The 20681-nt window shown below is 42.4% G+C and overlaps 1 long non-coding RNA gene and 1 pseudogene across 1 annotated transcript in view; one reads left to right on the top strand and one right to left on the bottom strand.

Moving 5' to 3' along the window:
* The window catches only part of LOC140522125 (uncharacterized), a 384637-nt gene that overhangs the window by 354619 nt on the left and 9337 nt on the right, over positions 1 to 20681 (top strand). The window lies entirely within an intron of this gene.
* On the bottom strand, positions 1636 to 19873 carry LOC140521841 (uncharacterized; annotated as a pseudogene).

The raw sequence follows: 20681 nt of genomic DNA, 5'->3' as shown, positions 1-20681 counted from the left end.
AGGATTCCTGGGTCCCTGAGGATACGGTGTGAAGTTTGTGAAAAGGTGACACAATCTTAAAAGGGGGGTGGGGGCGAGGTTGAGGGGGTAGCCCCAGACTCTTGAGAAGTGATCGGGAGTCTGCAATAGAGCTAGCAGGAGGAAGCTTGTCCAGGAACCAGGCTGGGGAGGGAGGATTGCTCCAGGGGGACCTGGAGCTAGACTCAGCACAGGGTCAGAGGGGGAGGATGAGACCCCAATGGGATGAACAGCCAGCATGTCTGTGAGGGGCTGGCTCAGACCAACCTGGCACCTGCATCTACAGAAATGGCCTCCAGAAGGCAGAGATCTCAGGTCCAAGAGAAGACAACGTGATCCGAGATCTGAGGAAAGAAGGCAGAGGGAGCTCCAGTCTAAGGGTTGAAGGCAGGGACACCTCAGCTCCAGGGAAGAAGACAGAGCAATCTCAGCACAAGTTCCAGTTTTCAGCCTGCCCACCCTTGGAGGCTCCTCCCAGCCTCTGAGGCCCCCCAGGAAGCCTCCTTTCCTCCAGTCACACCCAGGATCAGGCACTCAGGACCCTTTCTCCCTCTCCTCCACAAGCGCTGCCCTCCATCAGCTGGACAGCCTTGGCCAATGGGAGGACCCTTCTTCTGCCCTAGACTCCACCCAGGCCTCCAAACTCCACCCCAGAGCTCCTGTTCAACCTGGACCACCAACAACCTGGTCATCTCTGAAAGCTCCTCCTCCCCCATCACCCTCCACCTTATTTCCTATTGGAGGGAAGATTCAGGACTTTAGGAGTGGAGAGGGGGAGAACAAGGCAGAGGCAAGCAGAGGATTCCCAGCCAGATATTAGTTTGGATGTTGCTCACCAAATGCAGGCACTGCAATTTCCACATTCTCCTACTTTGAATTAGAATGTGGCTCATTTCAAGTTAGATCCCAGCAGGATAATTGGAATATTTCACTAGCTAAGGGCAGATCCACCCTTAAAGTGAAATAGACTTAAAATTTGGCATTTAAGGGCATGTGTTTAGGAACATAAAGAATCCAATGTAACTGGATCAGAATTGCCCTTTGCTCCTCCCTGAATGCGATCAGCCTAGAGGGTCAAACACATGAATGGACAAAGTGCTTTTTCCAAGGTAATTCTAAGATAATCAGCTGAATTAATGTTATTAGACTGGCAATTTTGTTTCATGTTTTAACACTGTAACATCTCTTAGGTTGTTATGCTCCAAAATTTTCTCAAACGGGAATTTGGGAGAACCATTGAATATTTTTAATTTGAAAAAAAAATTTTTTAAGGGATATGCAATTGTACCATTAAAAAATGTAATTTTCTTTTTATCTGAATGCTCTGAATTTGTGACTTAAGCTGTAAGAGGATGGTAATAATGTTTCCAAACTGTTCTATATTTAATTGGGTATACTTTGCTTTAAAAGGTATGATTATTTACTCTTTGAGAAAAGTACCAAGGACATGGTAAATTCTCCATTCAGGCTTTCACCTTGATTAAAAAGGCAAAACTCAGAACGAGAATTAAAAGGAGTTTGTTATTCTATGTCAATGTAGAAACACATTGAGGAGTTGGATCTCCTTAGGTCAGCAAGGAATTCAAGATGGAACTGATGAGGTTTAGGGTTTTTGGGGTCCCCAAAATACTGACACCCCAGGTCTTGCTCGAATGAATTCAGCACAAGCCTTCTTAAACCAAAGAAAAACAAAGTTTATTAAAAATTCACCATACGGGGTTGACTCTTAAAAGAACCTAAGCATTTGTAACACTTTTATTCACAAGCAGGCCAGAGAGAATCTCAACCAGACAGAGTCTGAATGCCTTCATGGAGGCAAGATGGACCTTAAATATAGAAAAAGCATCCAGGTAGTCCCAGGGTCCTAGATATGGTCTTCATAGATCAACCTCAGGGAGCATCCTGATGGGAGCAGCTGGTAGTCCAGACGATCCACAAACCATGCTGGGCAACTTGGACTTCAAGAGAATGCTAAGTAGTTGGCAATGGGGCAGCTAGGTGGTGCAGTGGATAGAGCACCAGTGCAGGAGTCGGGAGGACCTGAGTTCAAATCTCACCTCAGGCACTTGACACTCACTAGCTGTGTGGCCTTGGGCTAGTCAGTTAACCCAAGCTGCCTGATCCTGGGTCATCTCCAGTCATCCTGATGAATATCTGGTCACTGGATTCAGATGGCTCGGGAGGAGAAGTGAGGCTGGTGACTTGCACAGCCCTCCCTCACTCAAAACAAAGACAAGTGCAAGTCATGTCATAATTTCTCTGATGGCATGGCCTTCTTACCAATGTTCGAGGGAAAAGGCAGAGGTGGGGATGGGGGGGTGACATTCTATACAATGAGTCAAAATGTGAATCAGCAGATTACTGAGGCCCAAGTCCTGAGGTTCTAACTGCAAGATTCAGACTCAAATGGAAGAAAACAGGGAAAACCATTAGACCGTAAAGATATGATACAAGAGCATGGCTTATGGATAGGAAATGACAGTAATGCATAGATTGAAAGGATTAGATATGGGAGACAGAGTGGCTGAAGAACCAGGAGGCAACAACTAAATATATTCCTAAGCGAAAGACCAACAAAGAAAAATGTCTGTTTGATGAGGCCTTACAAATAGCTAAGGAAAGAAGGAAAGGGAAAAGAAAAGGGGAGATTTCCCCAAATGAATTCATAATTTGTGAGAATAACAAGGAGAGATGAGGTTTTCTTAAATGGGCATTGCAAAGAAATAGAAGAAAACAACTGAATGGGAAAGACAAAAGCCTTTTCAAGAAAATTTGAGCTATCAAGGGAGTATTACTTGAAAACATGGGCATAAGGACTACTGGAGCCAAAATGGTAAGGTGAGGCACTCCCTTTTCTAGGCTCTTCCAGATTCCCTTGAAAACAACTTTGCAATAATGGCTCAGAATCAGTTGTAGAGGAGTGAACCAGAATACCAGCCTAGGACAGCTTGAAGGGTGAGCAGGAAATGTGTCTCACTACAGTGGAAGAGTGCAGTAAAGTGAAGAAGGCAGTGGCAGGCTTCACCCTAGGGGTCCGTGGAATATTTTAGGGAACTCATGAGAAACCTTGTGGTTTCTGAGATTAAATGAATCCCTTTTTAGGGTTTCACACACTCTGTGAAATATATAATGTCTAGTGAGGTCCATGCTACAGGGAGAAACCACAGCTCATTAATTAGATCCATCAGTTTTATCTCTAGGAAGATTGCTCCAATGTACATATTGGAACAAATAAAAATTTATGACATTCAGGTGACAACCTTCCCACAACCGTGGCTTTTACAAGGCTTCCTTCTACTGTGAATATTATGCCGTCTAGTGACCTGCCTCTTCCAAGAAAGAGCAGGTCCTCATTTAGCATTTAGTCTTCTCTCCACTAGGAATCCTTGATGTAAAGGAAGAGATGATCTCTGGCTGCAGACCTTCCCTGACTCCAGACAGGGCTTGATCATAAGATGAAATGTCTCATGTCTAATATGCTCCATAGTCCATCTTTGCACATCCATTTTGGGAACATGCTTGCTATCCCACGTGAATTCTGATAGGAAACAAAGGACAGTGTTAGCTTGAAGACTTTTCATACTGATTACGTTAATGAGATATGTTCTCTAAAATGAATTCTCTGAAATGAGAGAAATGAATATTTCTCCCACATAAACAATTATTAAATTAGGACTAAGCTTCTTCCTCATTTCCTCATTCAGAGATTGGCCACTGTAAGTGATTCATCCAGTCTTTGAAGGGCAGCGTTGATGATCAGATGAAGTCTTGGGCAAGGCTTAAACAACTGAAAATTTAGATTTCACCAAAATTTAAAGAGATTTTATTCTAGGTTTATTCTGGCCCATTGTGTTTTAGTTAGACAGGTCTGAGGGGTAGTGGACCCCTCTGGTCTAGACTGCCCTAGGTAAGGGTAATCTGGATAGCAATAAGTCTCTTTGTCCAAAATTGAGTCAAGATTCATGCCACCTCCCCCCCCCCCCAAACCAGTCCCTCATTAGAGTAAATCCAAATCTCATTATAATGCTCATTCTCATTAAGTTTTAACTAATCAAAACTGACTTACGCCTGTAGTTAACTCCCACTTATCTAAGTGTATGTAAGTGTTGAAAGGTCTCCATGATTCATCTTTGGTTTGTAAGAGATAGCTAAATAACCATTGTTTTATCCACTATTAACTGGCCATAATTTAATGATTACCCAGAAATTGTCTTTTCAACTTTGCTTTCATCAGAATTGTATAGTAAGGTGAGGGTGTATATAAACACTTTTATCACGTTTTATCTCTCTCCAGTGTGGATTCTGTTATGTGCAGCAAGATGGGAGTTTTGCCTGAAAGCCCTTCCACATTCATTACATTCATAAGGTTTCTCTCCAGTGTGGATTCTCTGATGTAAAGCAACAATGGATCTCTCTCTGAAAGGTTTTCCACATTCCTAACATTCAAAAGGTTTCTCTCCATTGTGGATTCTCTGATGTGCAGCAAGTAGCTGGTTTACTCTGAAAGCCTTTCCACATTGATTACATTTATAAGGTATCTCTCCAGTGTGGATTCTCTGGTGGGCAGCAAGAGAGGAGCTCCGTGTGAAAGCCTTTCCACATTGATTACATTTATAAGGTTTCTGTCCAGTGTGGATTCTCTGGTGTACAGTAAGTTGATTCTTTCATCTGAAAGCCTTTCCACATTGATTACATTCATAAGGTTTCTCTCCAGTGTGGATTCTCTGATGTGTAGCAAGACTAGAGCTGTCTCTGAAAGCCTTTCCACATTGATTACATTTATACAGTTTCTGTCCAGTGTGGATTCTCTGATGTGCAGCAAGTTGGTAGTTTCTTCCAAATGCTTTTCCACATTGATTACATTCATAAGCTTTCTCTCCAGTGTGGATTCTCCGATGTCCAGCAAGACTGGATCTATCTGTGAAAGCTTTTCCACATTGATTACATTCATAAGGTTTTTCTCCAGTGTGGATTCTCTGATGTGCAGCAAGACTGGATCTATCTGTGAAAGCTTTTCCACATTGATTACATTCATGAGGTTTCTCTCCAGTGTGGATACTCCAATGTACAGCAAATTGGCTGTTTCGTCTGAAAGACTTTCCACATTGATTACATTTATAAGGTTTCTGTCCAGTGTGGATTCTCTGGTGTACAGTAAGTTCATCTTTTCATCTAAAAGCCTTTCCACATTGATTACATTTATAAGGTTTCTCCCCAGTGTGGATTCTCTGATGTACAGTAAGTTTGGAGCTCTCTCTGAAAGCCTTTCCACATTCATTACATTCATGAGGTTTCTCTCCAGTGTGGATTTTCTGATGGGCTGCAAGACTGGAACTAAACCAGAAAGTCTTTCTACATTGATTACACTCGTGTGGTTTCTCTCCAGTGTGGATTCTCTGAAGTGCAGCCAATTGGCTGTTTCTTCCAAATGCTTTTCCACGTTGATTACATTCATAAGGTTTCTCCCCAGTGTGGATTCTCTGATGTGGAGAAAGATTAGAATTCTGTGGGAATGCCTTTCCAAATTTCTCATAGTCATAAGGCTGCTCTCTGGTCTCCATGCTCTGATGTACAGCAAGACTACAGCTGCAACTCCCAGCCTTTCCACACTGATTACAATTATGAGGTTTCCTCTCACTGTGAATACTGTGATGAAAAAGGAAGGACGAGTGTTCACTAAAAGATATACCACATTCAGGAGATTCATGGGGTGTCTCTTCATTATGAATTGTCTGACAGTAAATCAGGGAAGACTGTTGACTCATGGTTTTCCCACAATGACTACAACCACGAGGTTTCTCTCCTGTGTGGATTCCATCATTTACAGCACAGGTTTGTCTCCCAGTGAAGGCACAGGAACTGTCACTCATGAGGTTTGCTTGGTGTGTTTCCTTCACAGAAATCCTTAGCTTTTCAGTAGTCTCTTTTCTTCTGGGTGTAATCATTCCTTCTGCAAAAAAACAAGTAATAGAACATACATACAGAGACACAAGTACACACACATATAAACATTTCCCTCCATTGGAAGAAAATAATCAGATCTATATGATTCTCCCCCAGGTGAAGATAGAACTCTTCAAAGACACAATCACAATTGTTTGAAAATGTCATTAGCTCAAATTTGTAGGATCACTTGACTTAATATTGGATGCTCAGAAATATCTGTGAAATTAGACTCAACATTCTTACCAGAACATAAAGTCAGGCCATGAGCTCAGAATGGCTGAGTGACCTGAAAAGTAACCCTGCAGATGAGACTAGACCACCAACCCTGCAAGTGGGCATGTTCGGTCCATGGAACTAGATGGCCCTTCTACATGGCACTTACTTTTGTTTTACCTTTTTTTAAGAAAAAATGTTTTATTTTTGTATGCTTGATATTTTTCTCCCTCCCTTTGTATCTTCCTATTCTCTGAGACACAAAACCTCTGTTGTCTTATTTGAAGAAACTGCCATGGCAACTGAGCAATCACAACGCTGATGAATCAGCAGCCAGCAGCACTGGACCAGAGACACCACCAGAAAGAAGTTTGGGACACACCAAAGGCTCAGATACAGTCAGCTTTTATCACCAATAAAATATTTCCAAATTAAAATATGTACTGTTAAAAAGCAAAATAATATTATGCATGTAATAGACAACAGTATATTATAAGCATAACTTTTATATGTACTGAAAATACAAAAGTACAGGTGACTCACTGGACTGGAATATTTGCTTTACCACCAAGCTTTGCAACTGATTCTTTAATCTCTGAGGTGTACCTGGATTTTTTCTCATTGTTGTCATGATTTGAATCTTTTTCCCCCTAATTCTACCCTCCTTAAACTATTATTAATTTCACTCCTTGAATTCTCCTTTATTCCATTGTATCCTGTTGGACTAGATGTCTTTCCACTCCCAAACACTCTCCTTTCCTTGGATCACCTAAGACCAAGGTTCCTGATTTCTTGGCTTCTTCTCAACCATTTCCATGTGTCTATGACAGACTGGCAGCTCCCTGACAGCAGGGATTGCACCTTTTCCCTTCCTAAACGTGGTGAGGTACCTAGACAACTGGAGGTGCTTGATCCATGTTTATTGACTGACAGGTCCATGACTGACACTAGGTCCCAGATTCAACCTCAATACCTATATCCTGGTCTCTGTCTTAATTGGCAAATGCAGGTTCTGGCCTTACCCCTGTTACTCTCTTGCACCTTATCTCCTATTTGAGTGAACTTTGGCTGGTTCTCACCCTGATGGCACCAGACCAGGTCCATAATGAAGATTGCAGAGACTTCTTTTAAGATTCCTGAAGCATCTTATCCTACGGGACACCAGGAAATTTCTACTTCCCACTTCAACAAACTGAGAGTGGCTGTCAAATTCAATAAATCTGCATAACAATTCTCCAAGAAGGGGCCAAAGATTGAGCCTTAGAGATCAAAGAAGGGACACAGGTAGATGATTCATGTAAAACATGTATTTCAAATAATTCTAAATGAGGCAACAGCCTTTGCTAGTACTTAGATGCTGCTGAATGGAAAGAGAGAAAATGTTAAAACTAGGCTGCCTGGGTATACTACAAACTTAGGGTATGCATTTTCAGGGTGGACCTCACTGTGGCAAGGGTATTCTTTGACATTTAGCTAACTGATTCCTTTGAGGTAGCTAGGTGGTGCTCTGGATAGAGCACTGGTCAGGAAGACTCAAGTTCAAATCCAGCCTCAGACCGTTACTAGTTTTGGCACCCTGGGCAAATCACTTAGGGCTCTTGGCCTTGATTTCCTCATCTTTAAAAGGAGCCTGAAAAACAAAAAGGAAAAAATTCCAGTATCTTTGCCAAGAAAACCCCAAATGGAATCAAGACTGAGAAATGATGCCAAAGACAGAGCTTTTTCAATTCTTTTAATTTTTTCACAACCGTCCCTTATTGCTTGCTCCCACTGTCCACCCCCCACTCACCTTCTCAGCAGAGAAATTCCCTTTTATTTTTTCTTTGAAAACATTGGATACTTACCAAGAGCTATCTCATCCTCCTCATCCTCTATATATCAGATGAAATGATCCTCCTTCTTCTAGCTAAAGAAAACTCCTTTCCATGTGTAAATCAACTGATTTCAGGACATCGTCTTCCTCAGTACGTTGCCCCTCCAGCATTCCCTTTTCTCACTACCTGCCAGTCGCTCCCACTCTAATGACTCCTTCCCTACTGTTACAAACCATTTCCTTCTAATGCTCAAAACAAGATCACTTGATCCATTCAATCCCAGAGATATTTTTACAGTATCTTTCTTCCACTTCTTGGCTAAACAGCAGGAGGTTCCCAGGTCCAACTGGTGTCTCCAACTCCTTACTCTGAAATTCTCAGCAGTCTAGCTCCCAATTTCATTGTTCAACTGAAATTCCTCTCCAAAATTACCAAAAATATCCACGTTGCTGAATCCACTGGTCATTTCTTCATCCTCATCTTTCTTTCCTTCTCTACAGCTTTTCACAGTCAATCACCCTTCTTTTTCTCTCTCACTCCCTCTGGGATTTAGTGACACTAATCTCACTGTTCCCCAAACCAAACTCATTCTCTTTCCTCCAACTCTCCCATCTTCCTACTTTTCTAATACTCTCCAATGCATCCTTCCATTACAGCAGGCTCATAAATGAGGTGTCATGCATTCCTCAGTGACTTTCACAAACACTTCTGACTCCCATATTCAGTCTGCTCCTAAGTCCTCTGATTCCACCCAGTTAACATTTCTCCCATACACCCCCTTCTCTCCCAACACTTCCACTGTCTTGGTTCAGGTCCTGAACACCACATAACAGAGCTGTTTCAAGAACTTGATACTTCTTCCAGCTGTTCCAAGTCTCCCTCCACTCCAGTCATTTCATCACTCACAAAGATCATCTTCCTAATGTTCTTGACTGACCATATCACCACATCCTCAACAGTCTCCTAGGGCTCCCTCGGAAAATGATCAAATATAAAATCTGTTGTAAGGCTATTAATCACCCACCCTCTCTTTACGTACCCCTCTCTATTCTTTTAAATTTTTTTCCCTTCATATCCCCACCACACATGCTATAATCCAGTGGTATGGGCCTCATTTCTGTTCTGTGAAGAGGATACTCTGTCTTCCAAATGTTTGGGCTTTCCAAGTCATCTCCAGACACAGAATGCCATCCTGGCTTCCCTGAAGCCCCAGCTAGAGCCCACCTTCCATAAAAAGCCTTTCCAGTCCTCCTTCACTACAGTACATTCCCTCTCTCAATGAGATCCCATCTGTCTTGTCCATAACAGGTTTCTACATGACTGTTGGCATGTTATCTGCCCACTCAGTCTGTGAACACCAGTAGAGCAAGGGATGTTCCTTGTATCTCTTTACGTTGCTTAAGAGAGGGTATGGCACATAGCAGCAACTTTCTAAGTCTTCACTGATGAGAAAAATGCCTAAGAAAGAGACCATATTTAAAAGCCTAACCCTCTTTCGCACTTTCAGGGAAGTTCCATACCCCCAAATTCTAAACAATGCATTCTTTTTAGGATCGTAGATTTATCAGTAGGAGACAGCCTAACTGCATGGTATCTAACATCCTAATTTTACAGAAGGGGAAACTGAGAGTCAGTGGAGTTCAGTGACTTGTGCACAGACTCACTGCTAAAAGTGTCTGAAAAAGAATCCAACTTCAGGTGTTCCTGCCCCCAAGTCTAACACTTGCTTTGCTACAACACCAAGAGACACAGCTCTCATGTGCCTGCTTTTACCTCACTCACCTGGACAGAAGCTCTTCAGGCCTTCTTGTTTCAGTATCAATGGCACCTCCCTTTCCTCCAAATATTCTCTGGGAACTGGAAGCCCTGATAATGTGGAAAAAGGAAAGAACATGGAGAAATACTTAGAACTTAGTTCTCTTTAGGGAAAACAGTGTACATACAAAGCTACTCCATTTTGAGAATCATTCCTTCATGTTCACAAATATCTGGCTTACTCTTCCATTAACAATTGTAATGCAAGTAACCAAAAAAGGATGTGCCAGATAAGCACTGAGCTGCAGCAATTTAGAGTTTGATGGATGAGCTCTGGCTCTCTCTCCTCAACTTCTCACTGCATGAAATCCATAAAAATCTGGCTGTTCATTCAGCAAGTCATTGTTCTTCTGGTGAGATTCTCCTTTTGGGAAACTTCATGAACCTTAGTTAGTCAAATTTTAACTCTTGGCCAGTCTCTAATTCCTGCCATTGATAGGGGCATGCAATCAAGGAGCACAAGGTGGTGGCCAGAAGTGCTTTAGCATGGTTTCCACAGGATTAATTTTTGAGAACTTTGGTGAAAGGTAAGGGAGATGATCATGGAGCCAAGGGGGAATCAGAAAATTTGACCATGATGCACCTTTTTCATAGGAAGATGGACTCATTACAGAGTTCCCATTATCTAGAAGTTAGAGGGAACTGGTAGTATAGTGGTGAGAGGCCTTGGACTAGAGTGAGGAATGTCAGGGTTTAAATCTAGCCTCAGACAGTTACTAACTGTGTGTCTGCAAAAGTCACTTAACCTGTTTACTTCAGTTTTCTCAAATGCCCAAGGGAGATAATATCAGCTAATAATATAATATTGTAAAGCAAGTGCTTATCACAACAGCTGATGAAGAGCAGGTGAAGAGAAAGGCTTATTGCCTTCTGTCTGTTCCCACCACCTGTACTGGATAGTGGAGACAATTTAAAGGAAGATTATGGACAAATGTGTAACACTAGGCACAAACAGAAACTGTGAGTGACAAATTGATGCTTCTCAGAAAGAAGGATATCCTAAATACTTGGCCCATCCCAAAGAGGAAGAGGTTACAGAGAAAAGCAGGCTCAGCACTTTTCAGAGATTTGGCAGAGAAAATTAATGTCCAGGGAGAGGTTGAGCTAAAAAATTTATGGGATTAGTTATACATCTGAGATGCTTCAAAACTGACCTGATCTTTGACCTCAAGTTACCTAGAATTGCCATCAGACAGCTGCAGTAGCAAGAACAGAACATGCAGGTTATCTGCAAACCACGTGCTGATCTTCTACAGGACAACCAGGCAGCAGAAGGACCGTGTCTCTTGGACACTGGAGATCAGCACATTTCCCATTCTAGTAATAGAGAAGTGCTCCAAACTCAGCACACTGAGGAATGAAGATATTCCCTTTGATAGGAGACTCAGAGTGGCCAGGGAAAATGTCCTTACCCAAGAAGAGTAGGTTGTGGGCATTCTCCAGCATGACCTCCTTATAAAACTCCTTCTGAGGATGGTCTAAGAGGTCCCATTCCTCTGGGGTGAAGTCCACAGACACATCCTGAAATGTGACCACCTCCTAAAGCATCAAGAGTCACAAGATTTAGACCTGAAAAAGACTCCAGACTTCAGGCAGTCTAAACCTCATCAAGAAGAAGAGGAAACTGAAGCACAAAAAGGGGATTGACCTAAAATTCTTATCCTAGTTTACTGAGAATCAACATTTAAAACCACAGTCATTAAGAGCTCGATTAAAACTTGAGAGAAGTTTTTGATATGATCAATTGGGATAAGGTGGAGGAATGTCTTACTATGGAATCTGGGACAAAGTGTGTGTTTTGTCTGTGAGATAGAAAGACTAAAGGAAGAGAGAAAAGTGAAATTTCTTCCTTATCACAAGTGATAAAAATAATATTTTATCAACAACATTGTCAGGTTTGTGAGAAGTTGGCAAGTAGAGTATATTGTAGGGTGTGAGGGGGAGAATGTTTGATTACAGAAAAAAGAGTGAAGAAAAAATCTAGTTAATTTCCTGAGAGCCTGAAACAAAATCTTCTCTAGATAAAATATGAAAAGAATTCATAAGATAGACTAATTACACTCCAGACTGAAGTGAAGGAGATGAGACTTTCCAGCCAAGTGAAGGAGAATTCTGTTATTACACTGCGTCTTGGGGCTGCCCTTTGTATAATCTGTCATGGCCAAAACATCTTATGCCTCTTATTCATGATTCCTTTCATTTGTCAATAACACATATTTCCTCATTAAAGTATTAAGTTATATAGTTCATTTTTGTTGTTCCTTGTGTTCACAGCAGACCAAAAGGGCATCACTATGCAAGAGTGAAAGCATAATGTGTCTGACCATGGATGATCAGACTCACAGAGGCCAGAAGGCTCTACCACAGTTTGGGAACAAAGAGTGCACATGAACATTTGAGGTGGACATGCCTCTTCATTTGCTCATCTCACTATTCTTTGAAATACTGCAGTTCTGCCTCGCTAGCACAACACAGCATGTTCTTTGATGTTGATAAGCTATGATGGGTGGTCCTTTGCCACTGTCTCCCATGTCTAACCACTGATTCCAAAATTCTTCAGAGAGACCTTGGGAATATGGCCTTGTACTATGTCTTCTGACCACAATGAGTGCCTTCTTTGCATGTGTTCTCCATAAAACAGTCCTTTAGGCAAACATCCTTTTGGCATTTGAACAACATGGCCAGTCCATCAGAGTTGTGCTCCCTGTTGTAGAATGTGAAGGATTGACAATCTAACTTGAGAAAGGACCTCAGTGTTCAGTACTTTGCCAGGTGACCTTCAGATTCTCCCTAAGACAATTTAAATGGGATTCAAAGAAGATTCACAATTTCTCCATTTGCTGCAGTCAGTGGATGGTGCCATGCTGAATGGTGGACAACCTCTATTTTCTTTTTCTACATTTTCTGAAAAATTACTTCCCTCTACTACATGTAACTTTTTTAATATTTGTTCTTTTTTAAATTTTAGAATTCCAAATTCTATCCCTCTTTCCCTCTATTCCCTCCCCCATAATTTTATAGTAAGCAATTAGATACAGGTTGTACATACGAAATCATGTAAAACATTTCTGTATTAGTCACTTTGTACAGAAAGACTTGGGAAAAAAAATGTAAGAAAAAAAGGTGAGAAATAGCATGCACCAGTCTGAATGACAAACAATATCAGTCTTTTCTCTGGAGACAGACAGTAGACTTTGGCATTAGTCCTTTGAGCATTTTCTTGGATCACTGCATTGTTGAGAAGAGCTAAGTCACTCACAGTTCTTCACTGAACCACACACATTGCTGTTACTGTATACAATGTTCTCCTCGTTCTGTTCACTTCATGCTGCATCAGTTCAAGTAAGTCTTTCTAGGTTTTTCTGAAATCATTTATAACACAATAATATCCCATTACAATCACCTGCTAGAGATTGTTTAGCCATTCTCAAATTGATGGCCATTTCTTCAATTTCCCACTCCTATGCAACACAAAAAAGAGCTACTGAAAATATTTTTGTACAAACAGGTCCTTTCCTCATTATTTTCATGTCTTTGGGCTATAAACATAACAGTGGTATGATATTATTGGATCAAAGGGTATGCACACTTTTATAATACTTTGAGCACTTCCAAATTGTTCTCCACAAGAGTTGGATCAGTTCATAACTCCACCAACAGAACGTTAGTGTCCCAGTTTTTCCACATCTCTTCAACCTCCATCATTTTCCATGTCCATCATATTAGCTGATAATATGATAAGTATGAGTTGGTGCCTCGGAGTTGTTTTAACTTAGCATGCGTCTAATACAAATTCAGAGCATTTTTTTCATGATTACAGATAGCTTTGACTGAATATTCTGAAAACTGCCTGTTCATATCCTTTAATTATTTATCAAATGGAGAATGATGTATATTTTTAAAAATTAGAATCAGTTCTCTATTATTCAAGAAATGAAGCCTGTATCAGAGATACTTGTTGAAAAAAATTCCCCAATTCTCTCCTTTCCTTATGATTTTCATTGCATTGGCTTTGTTTGTGCTAAAACTTTTAAATTTAATCTGATCAAAATTATGCATTATATATTTTGTATTATTCTCTAGAACTTGTTTCATCATAAATTCTTCCCTTATCCATGCACCCCATGGAATTTTTGCAAAAAATAACTGCAGACTAGGGCAGAAAGATATTGCAAACATATGTAAAAAGGCAGAAATTACCAATATAGCCTTTCATTCTGTAATAAAATAAGAATGGAAATTGGCTCAAAGGCAACAAAATATTCAACCCAAATGGAGACTTAACAACATTTATACATTGAATTCTATAGTAATTAAATGATGGGGACAACTGGGGGCAGTGTGGATAGACTGTTGGAACTGGAGTCAGGAAAATCTGAGTTCAAATCCAGCTTCAAACTCTTACTAGCTACGTGATCCTAGGTGGGGCATTTAACTGTGTTTGGCTCAGTTCCCTCAGCTGAAAAATGAGCTGGAGAAATAAAAACCACTCCAGCATCATTGCCAAGAAAACCCCAAGGAGGGTCACAAGGAGTTGGATGTGACTGAAAAACATCAATAATAATAAGAGAAAGAGAGAGAGAGAGAGACAGAGACAGAGAGAGACAGAGACAGAGACAGAGAGACAGAGAGAGGAATGAATGGATCAGATTAAAAAGGGAGACTCAGAATCATTAGAACTCAGGAACTCCATGTTTGGTAAAGTGGACAAAAGACTGATTTAGGAAAAAATCCATTTTTGGCTAAAAAAACCAAACACTACTGAGAAAAGCAGAAAGCATTCAGGAAGGAAATTAGGATTAGACCATCTTATACAATACTCTACAATACATTCTGAATGGATGTTTTATTGCTGCTCAGTTGCTTCAGTCATGTCTGACCCTCCATGGCCACATTTGACGTTTTCTTGGTACAGACCTGATATACTAAGAGGGTAAAATAGAAACTGAAAGAATCCACCAATCATCTCCTAAAAAAGATCCAAAATGAAAACTCCCAGGCATATTATAGCTCATATAATACAGTCCTCCCAGTTCAAGGAAAAAGAGAGTACAATCAGCCAGAAAGAAGTAATTCAAATGTCAGGGAACCACAGTGAGGCTAACATACAAGTGAGGAACTTAGACATAAAAAATAATCGGAGGGTGTAGAACAGAATATTCACCAAGACAAAGGAACTAGGATGGTGACCAAGAATCACATATCCAGAAAAACTGAATATAGTCCTTCAGGGGAAAAACATGTTCATTCAATAAATAGAGAATATTCAAGCATTCCTAATGAAAAGACCAGAGCTGAACAAAAATTGGATCTTGAAATACAAGACCCAAGAGAAAAATCAAAAACTAAATAGAGCAAACAAAAGAGATTCAATAATGTTAAAGTGTTTATATTCCTACATTGCAAGATGATACGTGTAACTCTGAAGACCTTTAGGACAATTAGGGCAATTAAAAGCATTAGAGTATTTGGAATTATACTAAAAGGTGTACAAAAATGTGGATGCCCTTTGACCCAGGAAGAAGCATATGAAGTTGCTATCCACAAAGTTCTATCAAAAGATAGAAAAGGACCTACTCACACTCTTTCTGTGATGGCAAAGTATGGGAAATTGAGGAGATGCCCACTGATTGCGGAATGCCTTTACAAGTTGTAGTATATGACTGCAGTAGAATACTATTATGTTACAGAACACGACAAGCAGGATTTCAGCAAAACCCAGAAACACTGAAATGAACTGATGCAGAAGGAACTTAGTAGAAATAACAGCAATATTGTATGACAAACAACAGTGAACAACTTAGGTATTCTCAGCTATATAATAAACTAAGACAATCTGAAAGGATTCATGATGAAAAATGTTCTCCCCCCTCTACAGAAAGAAGTGATTCAGAACATAGACCTAAAGCACACTAGTTTTCACTTGCTTTCTTTTTACCACAACTTTTTCCTCATGAACTAATATGAAAATGCTTTACATGACTGCATACGTAGAACCTATTTCTGATTGCTTACCACATGCAGGAGGGGTAAGAGGAAGGAGGCAGCGAGAGAACTATAACCTCAGAATTTAGGAATAAAAATGTTTTTACATGTAATTGGGGGAAAATGAAGTATTCTTTTAAAAAAGACTAATAGCCAGTGGCAGCTGGGTGACACAGTAGATAGAGTGCCAGGCCTGGAGTCAGAAGGATCTGAGTTCAAATTTAGCCTCAGACACTTTCCAGCAACGTGACCATGGGCAAGTCACATCCCCCTGTTTGTCTCAGTTCCTTCTATGTAAAATGTGCTGGAGAGAGAAATGGGGAAACACTCCAGTATCTCTGCCAAGAAAACCCCAATGTATCACAAAGAGTCAGACAAGACTAAAACAACTGAAAAACAACAAATAGCCATTCCCCAATAGATAAATGGTTAAAGGATCTGAACAAAGAATTATCAGAAACAACTGCCAAGAATTCCCAGCCACATGAAAAAATGCCCCAAAACACTAATAAAAGAAAAGTAAACCACACCACGGAGAATTCATCCCACACTCTGCAAAACTGTCAGCAATGACAACAGCACCAGACAATGTTGGAGGAGCTGTGGGAAGCTGGGCACACAAACACACTGTGGATGGAGCTATGGAAAGAGAGAAGATCAGGGAGATCTGAGTTCAAACGCTGCCTCAGACACTTACTAGTTACGTGACCCTGGTTGGTAACTCATTGCATCTGTTGGACTCAGTTTTCTGAACCGTGAAATAAAGATAAGAAGAGGCCCTACGCTATGGGGTTTTTGTGAAGATGGACAAAAGTAGATTTGGGGGAGAAAGGAAGACACTTCACTGGGTCTTTGCCTTTGAGCCCTCACAAAAACTGAGTGTCTCCTTTAGGACCTCCCTTTCTCCCACTGTAAAAGAAAATTCCCAGAATTTTGAACAGTTCCCCAAACTCAGTCCTTTCTTAAATCCTCTCTGACAAAGGAAGTACTAGGCCCTTAATAAATGCTAATTAAGTAACAGTTAAAGATGGCATTCCTTTCTTTGGCCTGGTCCAAACAGCTCTGCTAAGGGCCTCTGAACGTGGGAATGTGACCCCAAAGTCAACTTAACCTGTCTTCTTGGGCTGCCATATCTTCCAGAAAAACAGGACCAGAGTATGCAGGAGGCTGGGAGCACCTCAGCCCCTACTCATAGTATTTACTCCTGTCACCCCTCACTGCCCCCCTCAGTGTGCCCTTGATGATGCCCAACTACAAGACAGTGTGCAACTGACAGATTAACTATTTGTGCAGATCACACCATGGAGGATAAGCAGAGTATCCTGTCTTCCAGGTCTGCCAGGGACAGCTTGGCCAAAGAGGCAAATGTGGGGGGGCAGTCCTATGGATATGTGGAATAGGGGTGGTAGCCATGGATACAGGAACAAAGAAAAGATCTCTACAGAACAGAGAGGAATGAGTGAAGAGGTCTTAGGAGGGCAGCCACTGGGGATGAGTAGTTAGTGACTGTGATGCCAATATGCCATGGATTAATTCAAAGGACAGAGAACGGGATGGTGTTGTTGCTACTGTTTTCAATTTCCTGCCTATTTTTGTAAAGGAACAGTGCATAGGTTGGGGATTGCCAGCCTCACAGACAATCCTCTTTGTCTATGGAAATGGCCTCTTTGGGGGTCAAGTCCATGGACAGAGTGCACTCACCTGGGGTGGGGGTCTGCAACTGCCAAGGGCCATTCCTTCTGGCTCCGCACTCCCAGCCTGGGCCAGGCTTTGGTCTTCTACAAACTGAGCTGGGGAGAGAGAAGGATAATGAGACAGGAGGCTGGCCTACGAAAGTTACAGGGGGTGAGGCCCTGCCCTCAGGACAGAGAATGAAGCCTAGAGATAGGGGCCCTGCTTGAAAAAGATGGTCCCCACCATCTCCTGCTTCTCTTCTTTCCCCTTCCTTTCTCCTGTTATTCAGATAACAAGGGGCAGAAGCTGCTCGGGATCCCACGGGGGATAAGAGCAGTCAGAGCCTCAAGGGCTCCTGAATCAGAAATTTCCCTCTGACTAGGTATGGGACCAGGACCCGGAAAGGGCCACCCACCTCCTGAACTTTCCCCCACACCTAGATACTGAATAATGCTTTCAATCCCCTGTGGTGGTGGCGGCCCCCACCCAGCCCAACCCTTCTTACTGGGTTACCCTGGAGTCATCCCAGGCCCCTTCTTCTTCACCTCAGGATCACCACAGGCAGCCTGCCACCCCTCACTCCCATCCCAAATTTTCCCATCCTCCTTTCTTTTTCTCTATAAAAGTCAGTGTTGACCAGACCAAAGGGACAAATTAAAAAACAATCTCACCCTCCTCTCTCAATCAGCCTTGTCTCTGAATGAAAAAAGGCCTGAGGGGCCCAGTTCTTGGAGGCAGATCCAGGCCTTCACTCGGGCATTTCCAGGGTCACTCAAGCCTTTCACGTGTGTTTCAGTCAAGACAGGATTCCTGGGTCCCTGTGGGTAAGGTGTGAATTTTGTCAAAATTAAATCGTAAATCTGGGGGAGGGGTAGCTCCAGACTCTTAAAAAGTGGTGGGGAGTCCGGAAAGGAGCAGGAGGAAGCTTGTCCAGGGACCAGGCTGGGGGGGGAGGACTGGTCCAGGGGGTCCTGGAGCTAGACTCAGCACAGGGTCAGAGGGGGAGGATGAGACCCAATGGGATGAACAGCCAGCAGGTCTGTGAGGGGCTGGCTCTGACCCACCTGGCACCTGCACCCAGAGATGGCCTCCACAAGGCAGAGATCTCAGGTCCAAGAGAAGACAGCGTGATCCGGGATCTGAGGGAAGAAGGCTGAGGGAGCTCCAGTCCTAGGGTGGAAGGCAGAGAAATCTGAGCACAAGTTCCAGTTTTCAGCCAGCCCACTCTGGGAGGCTCCTCCCAGTCACGGCTGCCCCCTTTTCTCCAATCGCACCCAGGGTCTGGCACTCAGGACCCTTTCTCCCTCTCCTCCCCAAGTCCTGCCCTCCATCACCTGGGCAGCCGTGTGCACTGGGATGACCCCTCTTTCACCCTAGCCTCTCCCCAGGCCTCCAAACTCCACCCCAGAGCTCCTGTTCCATCTGGACCACCCCCCACCAGGCTGGTCATCTCTGAGAGCTCCTCCTCCCCCATCACCCTCCACCTGATTTCTTATTGGAGGAAAGATTCAGGACTTTAGGAGCCGGGAGCGGGAGAACCAGGCAGAGGCGAGCTGCGCATTCCAGGGAAGCTGGGCATTCCCAGCCAAACCGGGCTGACTCTGAGGGTGGGGCTTGTTCACTAAATGCGGGCAGTCTGATGAGCACATTTTCCTAGTCTGAATTAGAATGAGGCTCGTTTCAAGTCAGATCCCAGCAGGATAAATTGGGATGTTTGACCCGCTAAGGGCAGATCCACCCTTAAGGTGAAGTAGACTTAAAATTCAGCATTTAAGGTGCTGACCTGAACTATTTTCCCATTTGCTTTTCTGCCTCCTTTCATAGATGAGGACATCAAGGCCAAGAGCCCTAAGTCACTTGCCCAGGGTTCCAAAGCTAGTAAGGGTCCGAGGCTGGGTTTGAACTTGACTCTTCCTGACCAGTAGTCTGTCCCGTGCTCCACCTGGCTACCCCAAGGGAGTCAATTAGCTTAATGTCAAAGGATACCCTTGCCACTGTGAGGTCCACTCTGAAAATACATACCCTAAGTTTGTAGCGTACCCAGGCAGCCTAGTTTTATGATTGTCTCTCTTTCCATTCAGCAGCATCTAAGTACTAGTAAAGACTGTTGCCTCACTTAGAATTGTTTGAAATGTATGCTTTACATACATCATCTACCTGTGTCCCTTCTTTGATCTCTAAGGCTCAACTTTGGCCCCTTCTTGGAGAATTGTTATGCAGATTTGTTGAATTTGACAGCCACTCTCAGTTTGTTGAAGTGGGAAGTAGAAATTTCCTGGTGTCCCATAGGATAAGATGCTTCAGGAGCCTTAAAAGAAGTCTCTGCAATCTTCAGTATGGACCTGGTCTGGTCCCATCAGGGTGAGAACCAGACTGTTCACTCAAATAGGAGAAAAGGTGCAAGAGAGTAACAGGACTGACAGGGCTGAGGCCAGAACCTGCATTTGCCTAATAAAACAAAGACCAGGATATAGGAATTGAGGTAGAATCTGGGGCCTGGTGTCAGGCATGGGCCTGTCAGTCAGTCAGTAAACATGGAATAAGCACCTCCCCTTTTCTAGACACCTCCCAAGTTTTAGGAAGGGAAAAGGTGCAGTCCCTGCTGTCAGGGAGCTGCCAGTCTGTCATAGACACATGGAAATGGTTGAGAAGAAGCAAGAGATCAGGAACCTTGGTCTTAGGTGATCCAAGGAAAGGAGAGTGTTTGGGAGTGGAAAGGCACCTAGTCCAATGGGATACAATGCAAAAAAGGAGAATTCAAGGAGTGAAATTAATAATAGTTTAAGGAGGGTAGAATTAGGGGAAGAAGATTCAAATCAGCACAAGAATGAGATAAAATCCAGGCACACCTCGGAGATTCCAGAATCAGTTGCAGAGCTTGGCAGTAAAGGAAATATTCCAATCCAATGAGGCACCTGTACTTTTGTTTCTTCAGTACATATAAAAGTTATGTTTATAAATACTGTTGTCTATGACATGCATAATACTATTTTGCTTTTTAAGAGTGCATGTTTTAATTTGGAAATATTTTATTGGTAACAAAAGCTGACTATACCTGAACCTTCAGTGGGGCCCAAACTTCTTTCTGGTGGTGGCTCTGGTCCAGTGCTGCTGGCTGCTGACTCACCAGCGTTGTGATTGCTCAGGTGCCATGGCAGTTTCTTCAAGTAAGACAACAGAGGTTACCATATTGATATTGACTGACTCTTCTTGTCC

The sequence above is a fragment of the Notamacropus eugenii genome, chromosome 1 (genome assembly GCF_028372415.1).
Source record: "Notamacropus eugenii isolate mMacEug1 chromosome 1, mMacEug1.pri_v2, whole genome shotgun sequence".
Classification (NCBI taxonomy): domain Eukaryota; kingdom Metazoa; phylum Chordata; class Mammalia; order Diprotodontia; family Macropodidae; genus Notamacropus; species Notamacropus eugenii.
This window is presented reverse-complemented; position numbering and strand designations above follow the sequence as displayed.